Source organism: Schistocerca nitens, chromosome 7, assembly GCF_023898315.1.
Source record: "Schistocerca nitens isolate TAMUIC-IGC-003100 chromosome 7, iqSchNite1.1, whole genome shotgun sequence".
NCBI classification, from domain to species: Eukaryota; Metazoa; Arthropoda; class Insecta; order Orthoptera; family Acrididae; genus Schistocerca; species Schistocerca nitens.
The window spans coordinates 522,899,847-522,907,991 of record NC_064620.1 but is presented as its reverse complement, the minus strand read 5'-3'; positions in this window follow the sequence as shown (position 1 = coordinate 522,907,991).

The following is an 8,145-nucleotide window of genomic DNA, read 5'->3' as shown; positions in this document are numbered from 1 at the left end:
CATGAGATGGTGATAAGGGAAAACAATAAAAATAAATTCACTGAAGATATATGTACAGCGAGTCACTTTTCTCAAAATATGACCCTCCTCCTCAAATACACCACAGCACTGCTTTTTTCAGTCTTCTTAGGGCCCTGGAAGGCAGCAATCATGAGGCTGATCAGGCACCCTGTTGGAGGCTGATCAGGCACCCTGTTGAAGTCACTTGGGCTGCCTTTGTTGTGTCAAAGCAATATGTTCCAGTCTTCTTTTCATCCAAGGAACAAAAAGAAATTGGCTGAAACCAAATCTGGACAGTAGAATGGTTACGAACAGCATTATCAAATTGTGACTGGGAACTGCCTGTGTGACTTGGTTTTACAACTGAAAGTCTTCTACAATTTGTGACAAAATGGGATTCCCCCTCCCTGCAATTTTTGTGTAGGTACATGCTGTGTGGTTCTTTAGTGGACACAGAAACGAGGAACAGATGCCATTCATGGATAGAGACTTCAGATATTAATTTATTGTACATCTAATATCCAGTAGTAAAAATAATACATAACTTTGTTGCTTTATTGGCAGAATCAGTTGCTAACAGTAGCTTGGAATGTTGAAACATATACAGATACAAAATATTTATAAATCTGTCAATCTTCAAAACAATGTCTGTTCAGAAGATGGTGAGACCTGGCCACTACGAAAGCCTGTAAATGTTATTCAGCTGCCAAACACACAAAGTGGTGGTTGTGCATGAATGTCTAACGTAAGTTCACCAGCCACTGGAGCTTCTTATGGGGGATGCTTGCCTCTCACTGGCACTGCAGCACCCTCATGCCACAATGATGGCTGTAGGAAATGCGACAGCATAAGTGCCGACATGCATATTTGAAAGTGCAGCCCACAATAATATTATAAGGGGCAACCAGAAAGGGTCCATTCAAAGGGCATGCAGTCCATAATTGGTATGCCAATCAGGCAAAATCGCTGAGAGCATTGAGCAATCATCCCACTGATGCAAAAGGGTTAAGATACCCATTTGATAAAACGCTATGGCCTTTGCTGCGTGTAGAAGTCTATAAGTGCTTATTGCACATCCTCCTCTGACAGGAATCGCCGACCCTTCAAGGCCTTTTTTAAGAAACCAAAGGCGTAATAATCACACAGGAACTTCTGCGTTACGACATTTACGATACATGGACATGCGCAATCATATTTACACAGTTTTTCTGGATGTTTCGTTTTAATTGTGCGACATAATTTTACCAGTGTTGCACAGTACCATTACCCAGTGATGGAGACACCAGGTTCCTTGAAATCAAGAAGCAATGGGCCCCTGTAATCAAAGAGCAGGGTGAGCATTACCTTTCCAGCAGAGGTCTGGTTGTGGAACTTCTTGGGAGGAGAGGACGATGGGTGACACTTTTGACTCCTGTTCCCAGTGGTGGCACCAGCATTCGTAGCCTGCAACAGTGCACTCAAGGAATGAGTTTCCTTCAAAACTGAAGTACACCAGGTGCTTCTGGCAAACAGCCATCCTGTTTGCTATTTGTTCTGCATACAGAGCCTGGAGTATCCGCTTGCTACAGACCTTACGGTAGCCTACCTCCTGCTGGATAGTGTGTTGTATGCTACCAAAGCTGATGTCAAGATCTTTCACTAGTGCACGAGTGGTTATGCTCTGGTCCACCATAAGTGCATCAACTGCCCACTTGTTTTTCTCCGTAATGGAAGAGGCTGGCCTCCCAGATCGACCGGCATCTTGTGTCAAATTGTGACCTGCATGGTACTTGGCACAAGAGTCCACAGTGGTGGTTTTTGTCACACATGTGGCCCCTTATACATTCTTCATTCTGTGATGAATGTCTACTAGCATTCATTTTTTGGCAACCAAGAAAAGAATAACAGCATGTTGGTCCTGTTTTTTGATAATGTCACCATAGTTCATATTTCTGTATTTACTGCACACACATTGGAAAGACACGAATGCCACACTAATCCCTTGCCTACATGCCAATGCTTATATACCTGCATCGGAATCGTGCTGTGTTGCATATATGCTGCAGCAATTCCCTCAAACGGTACTTTTTGATCACTTCTTGTACTTTCTCAGCATGCTAATTCTGCATTCGTTACCGTGAGCTGTTGGAAATACGAGAGTTATACCTGCTATGGTAACGTGTATCAGTATTTCATAATGCCTCATTACCTTTGCACTAAAACTGTTAAAAAACATAGAGGTATCATTAAATTTGCATTGAAGTCCAATTTCTGTTTAGAAGTTGCATACAACAGGCAGAATGTTTGTTACTGATAATTCAGATTGTGGAAAATGGCAAAGCAGGAATGGCCCAAAGGAAAATGCAAAGCTGTAAAGTGTGCAAAACTCTATGTAAGGCAGATGTGGCATAAGCTTTGGAGAAAAGAAAAACAACAGTAAGAACATCAACAGTTTAGATGGCAAGCCAGTACTAAACAAAAAAGAAAAAGCTGAAAGGTGGTAGGAATATATAGAAGCATTACATCATGGCGAGGAACTGGAGTAGAGGCTATTCTGTCGAAATTATTAAGCTTCTTGATATACATATAAAACAGGAAAAGTAGCTTCAAGCTTCAAGAATAATATAAGAATCGCATAGAAAAGTTGGTTGGATTGGAGAGAAAGTGACCAAACTACAGGGTCATCAGTCCTGTAGGAAAGTTCCGGCAGAATGTAAGTACTTAGGAGTAAAGGGGACTCCTTTCCAAATAGCATGGATCCTAGAGAGAGAGAGAGAGAGAGTGACTGTCTCTTCTCAAATGATTTCTTCTGAAAGATGGCAAACTTTTCATTCTCTTTTGTGTGTGCCTCTCAGTGTGTCTGCTATTCGGAGTATGTAATGTAATAATCCCTATACCAAAAAAAGGTGGGTGCTGACAAGTGTGAACAATTACCAAACCGTCAGCTTGTTAAGGCATGGCTGCAAAACACTTGCCACATGCTATTTACAGAGAAATGGAATGATTGGTAGCAGCTCATATGGGGGAATATCAGTTTGAGCTCTGGAGAAGTGAAAGACATGTGAGGCAATACCGACCCTATAACTTATCTTAAAAGGTAGTTTGAAGAAAGATGAGTCTATTTTTATAGCATTTGTAGATATAGAAAATAAATTTGTCTTTGTTAACTGAAATACACCCTTAGAACATTTGAAATTATCAGGGTCCAAATAAATGTATGCATAGGATGGGCAGAAGCAGTCTGAAAAGCTTGTAAGAGTGTTGGATGTAGGTTGTGCTGAGAAATAATTGTTAAGAAAAAAATGCAGTATGTTGCAATATATCCAAGTTAATTACCATTGATACCAGCCAATCAGGCTGTTGGTTGTGCAAATTCAAGTGGCCCACAGGTACAATTAGTGGCAGTTGTTCTCATAGCATAGACAACAGCACCCAAGACTGCTCAGCCTTTGGCTCTGGTTTGACTCTTGCTATTATCCTGTGTCCAATTTTTGTATTGCTCTCATGTTTGGTTTGAGGAAAACAAATGAAGAACACATTTCGTGACACTGTCTCTGGCAGGCCACTGGAATTTTTGTGCACAACAGCCTGATTGGCTAATTTCAATGCTAATTAACTCGGAAACGGCACAACGTATCAAATTTTTTTCTTAACAATTATTTCTCAGCACAACCTACCCTGCCGTACCCTTATAAGTTTTTCAGACTGTTTCTGACCAACCTGTGTATAACTTGTACAGAGAGCAGACTGAAAATATAACATCAACAGAAGGTAGTGGTTAAGAAGGAAGTGAGACAAGAATGCAGCTTATCCCCCATGTTATTCAATCTGAACATAGAACAAGCAGTAAAGGAAAGCAAGGAGAATTTTCAGGAAGTAGAAATAAAAATTTGAAGGTTGGCCAATGACTGTTATTTCATCAGAGAGAAGAAGTGACCTGGAATATTAGCTGAACAAAGTGGATAGTAATCTTGAGAAGCATTTACAGGATTAAAATCAACTAAAGTAAAGCAAGGGAACCAAAGTGTAGAAAATTCAATCATGTGATGCTGAGGGTCTTAGATTACGAGATGATACACTAAAAGTAGTGGAGGAGTTTTGCTATTTGGGCTGCAAAATAGTGATGATAGCCGAAGCAAAAAGGATATACAATGCAGACAGGTAACAAGGACAGTTTTTCTTAAGAGAAAAAGAGAGAAAGAGTAATTTATTAAGAACAGATATAAATTTCAGTGTTAGCAGATCTTTTTTTTTTTTCACGAAGTATTTGCTTACGGTATGGGAAGAATAGAAGCCTTTGAAATAGTTTGCTAGAGAAGAATCATATGGATTACAGGGATATCTTATGACACAGTACTTTATCAAGTTGGGGAGGAAAGATATTTGTGGCACAACCTGACTAAGAGATGGGTAGGTTGACAGGACACATCCAAGGAGAAGTTAAGTGTTAGTGGAAGAAGTATGAGGTAGAAATTGTAGAGGGGATACCATGACATATTCAAATTTATGTATTTTGCAGTAGTAATGCAGACATGACTAGATAGGGTAGAATGTGGAGAGAGACATGAAACCAGATTTCTGACTCGCAATCAGAACAGATATTATCACAGAAGAAGCTGAGTAGCACCATGGTGTAGTGGATATGGTACTAAACTGTTGCATCTAAGGTCGTAAGTTCAAAACTCACCTAGACTGCACAATTTTAATTTCTATATTTGGTTTGAGTACATTCTTGAAGTATCCACAAATGGCAAGAATCATTGTACTTGAATGTTCTGTAGCTGTATATATACTGTATGTGTTTTGGCCGGAGGCAGTTCGCTCCACGCTCTTGTATGTGCAAGTGCTGAATAAACCTTTGTTAAGTGAAGTTAGTGTTTGCCATTCATCTACTTACACCTTCCTCTACGTGACATTATTCTGGTGCAGGCGCTGGGTATTGGAACTTGTGATACTGCTCATTATCGACAACTCACTGGCTCCCATCAGACCATGACAGAGCCGCCGTTTACGTGGCTAGAAATCTGAGCTTGAACCCTATTCAACAGATCGCATCCTATCAGAGACAGAAGAAGTAGTGGACATTACAATGACAGCAACTGTGTGCCACCAAATGAGACATCCTTCTGGGTTCTCTGATGACGATGGCCAAGATCCAAACAAGTGGCTGAAGATATATGAGCGAGTAGACAGATTTAACAAATGGGATGACACCGCGTGTTTGGCCAATGTATTTTTCTACTTGGAGGGCACTGCCAAACAATGGTATGAGAACAACAAGGAGAAGCTCACAAGCTGGCAAGTGTTCCAGGTGGAACTACTCAAGTATTTCGGCAACGCACAATGACAGAAGTGCAAGGCTGAAGATAAATTAAAGTGCAGCACACAGTGTCCAGGAGAAACGAAAGGTTGCACATCTCATAAAGGGTGTTACTGAGGACATGTATCCAGACCTACTCGTGAAGGAGGTTTGGACAACAGACAACTTCATAAAATGGTGCCAGTATATCGAGACAATGCATCAAAAAAGAATTACACGCAAGAAGTTTGAACAGCTTCCAAATGTTGTATCGATGTCTGTGATGGAGGAAGAAACTGATTTCACAACACTTGGATTGCATGGCGAGCAAACAACCGAGATGCTTCAAGAGGTTATAAGGGAAGAAGTTGAACAGATATTGAACCCAATCTCTAGTCCTTCATTTCCTTTTAAAATGGTAAAAAAGTCGAGACCCAGGCAAAGTTACGTTCCTACAATGCCGCATGAGGAACCTGCTTGGGCACCAAGGAAGGCTGACGTCTGGAGGACCCAGGATAACTAACCAGTATGTTTCCACTGTGGACGATCGGGACATGTGGTGTGCTATTGCCGAGAAACGTGGCAGATATTTGATGACGCCCACGCCAGAAGACAGCAGACCAATCTTAGCCGACTCCAAGTCCGGGATGATGAAGATGAACAAGAAAATGTGGGTGCAGGATGACGTAGGTCACCATCGCCGAAAGCAGAGGACGCTCCCCAACACGCCAATCAAGGTCTCCATCACCATTTAGAAGCTCCAGACGAACACCTAGCCGCCTCAACCTGGAAAACTAAAGGGTGCGACCTTCCTTGGAAGTAAGGGCTGCCAAAGAGAAAAATTCTCCGCTGTCGATCACTACGTCGATATCCTCGTGGATGGCTGACCAGCCCAAGCTCTTGTGGACTCTGGAGCATCATATTCAGTCATTTTGGAGAAGTACCATTGCCAGTTGCAGAAAACCGTATTCATCAACAACAAAACATCTTTGGCTAATGAGAAATATGTAAAACCTACAGGAAGATATGCAATTTGTGTCGGTATAAGTGGCCATACACAGCCGTTAGAATTCATTGTCTTACAAGATTGTAGTCATGACGTCATTCTCGGATGGGACTTTTTGAAACCTAATGAAGCAATTGTAGATTGTGGTCACTTGAAGATTATGCTAGACGAGATGAGATACTGTGGACAGGAAGATGCGCATCTGAGTGTGTGGAGACTGTGTGCTGGATGAAGTGATCATTCCTGCAGTCAGCACTAGAAAGGTAGCTGTCATGTGTCATGCCATGCGTCGACCCACAGATCTTGTAGTGGAATGTAAGAGAAGCATACCACTGAAGAATAACTTGGTCATCCCAGCTTGTGTCTTCTCATTTAAGAACAGATTTGGTGAATTGTGGATAGTTAACTGTCGCCGAGAACCACAGATCCTTCCAAGATGCGTGTGCATAGCAAATGCTGAGCAGTTAATTGCAGAACAGCTGAGCATCATAGAAACCTCCCATGCCGAGTCTGTGGGCGAAATTAGTGCTACCACTACGAGACAAGATCTTCTAGCTCAACTATCACCAGATCACACTAAGGAACAACAGAAGAAGCTACTTGCCATTCTTCAAGAGTTTTCTGAATGCTTCAATCCACAGGTGAAGAGCAAATTAGACAAATGGACGGTGAAGCACCAGCTTAGCACTGGAGACCATCAACCAATAAGCCAGAGAGCATACCGTGTGTCAGCAACGGAACGTCAAATAATTTGTAACGAGGTAGAGAAAATGATGAAGAATGACATCATACAGCTTTCGCAGAGCCCATGGTCATCACCAGTGGTTCTCATCAGGAAGAAGGATGGCAGTTGGTGCTTTTGTGTTGATTACAAGACGCTTAATAAGGTAACTAAAAAGGACGTTTACCCTCTTCCACAAATTGACGATACACTAAATTGTCTGAAAGGGTGAAGTTTTTCTCAACCATGGACATGTACTTAGGATAGTGGCAAATCGAAGTAGATGAGGCTGATAGTGAGAAAATTGTATTCATCACCCCTGAGGGCCTCTATGAGTTTATGGTAATGCCGTTTGATTTGTGTAATGCACTAGCAACTTTTGAATGAATGATGGATAATCTTCTGGGGCACCTGAAATGAATGATGTGTCTTCGTTATTTAGATGACATTATAATGTTCTCAGAGACATTTGATGAACATGTATAAAGACTGCGGGCTGTTCTTAAGTGTCTTCAACAAGGCGGACTGAAACTTAATCCAAGAAAGTGTCTCTTTGGAGCAAAAGAAATCAACATACTTGGGCACCTTGTGTCAAATGAATGTGTGCAGCCAGACACAGTAAAGGTAAGAGCTACAACGGAATTTCCTATTCCTAAAAGTATTAGAGAAGTGAGAAGCTTCCTCGGATTGTGTTCTTATTACCATTGTTTTATCAAAGACTTTTGTATCAAAGCCAGGCCACTACAAGAGTTATTAAAAGCTGGTGCCAAAGTTATCTGGGGTGGTGCCCAACAAGATTCTTTCAATATGCTGCGAAAAGCTCTGATGACTGACCCTGTACTTGGTCTGTATGATGAGAGAGCACCTACAGAACTACACACAGATGCCAGTGGGTATGGGATCAGTGCTGTTCTGGTGCAGATTTCAGATGGAAAAGAGAAGGTTATAGGCTGTGCTCCTAGGACACTTACAAAAGCCAAATTTCAACAGTATCTCTGTGGAAGGCCATTCACAGTTGTTACAGACCATCATTCACTTTGTTGGTTGACAGGTCTTAAGGATCCAACAGGGCCACTCGCCAGGTGGGCACTGCGTCTTCAAGAGTATGACATTACCATAGCGTACACTGTTGGAAAAAAC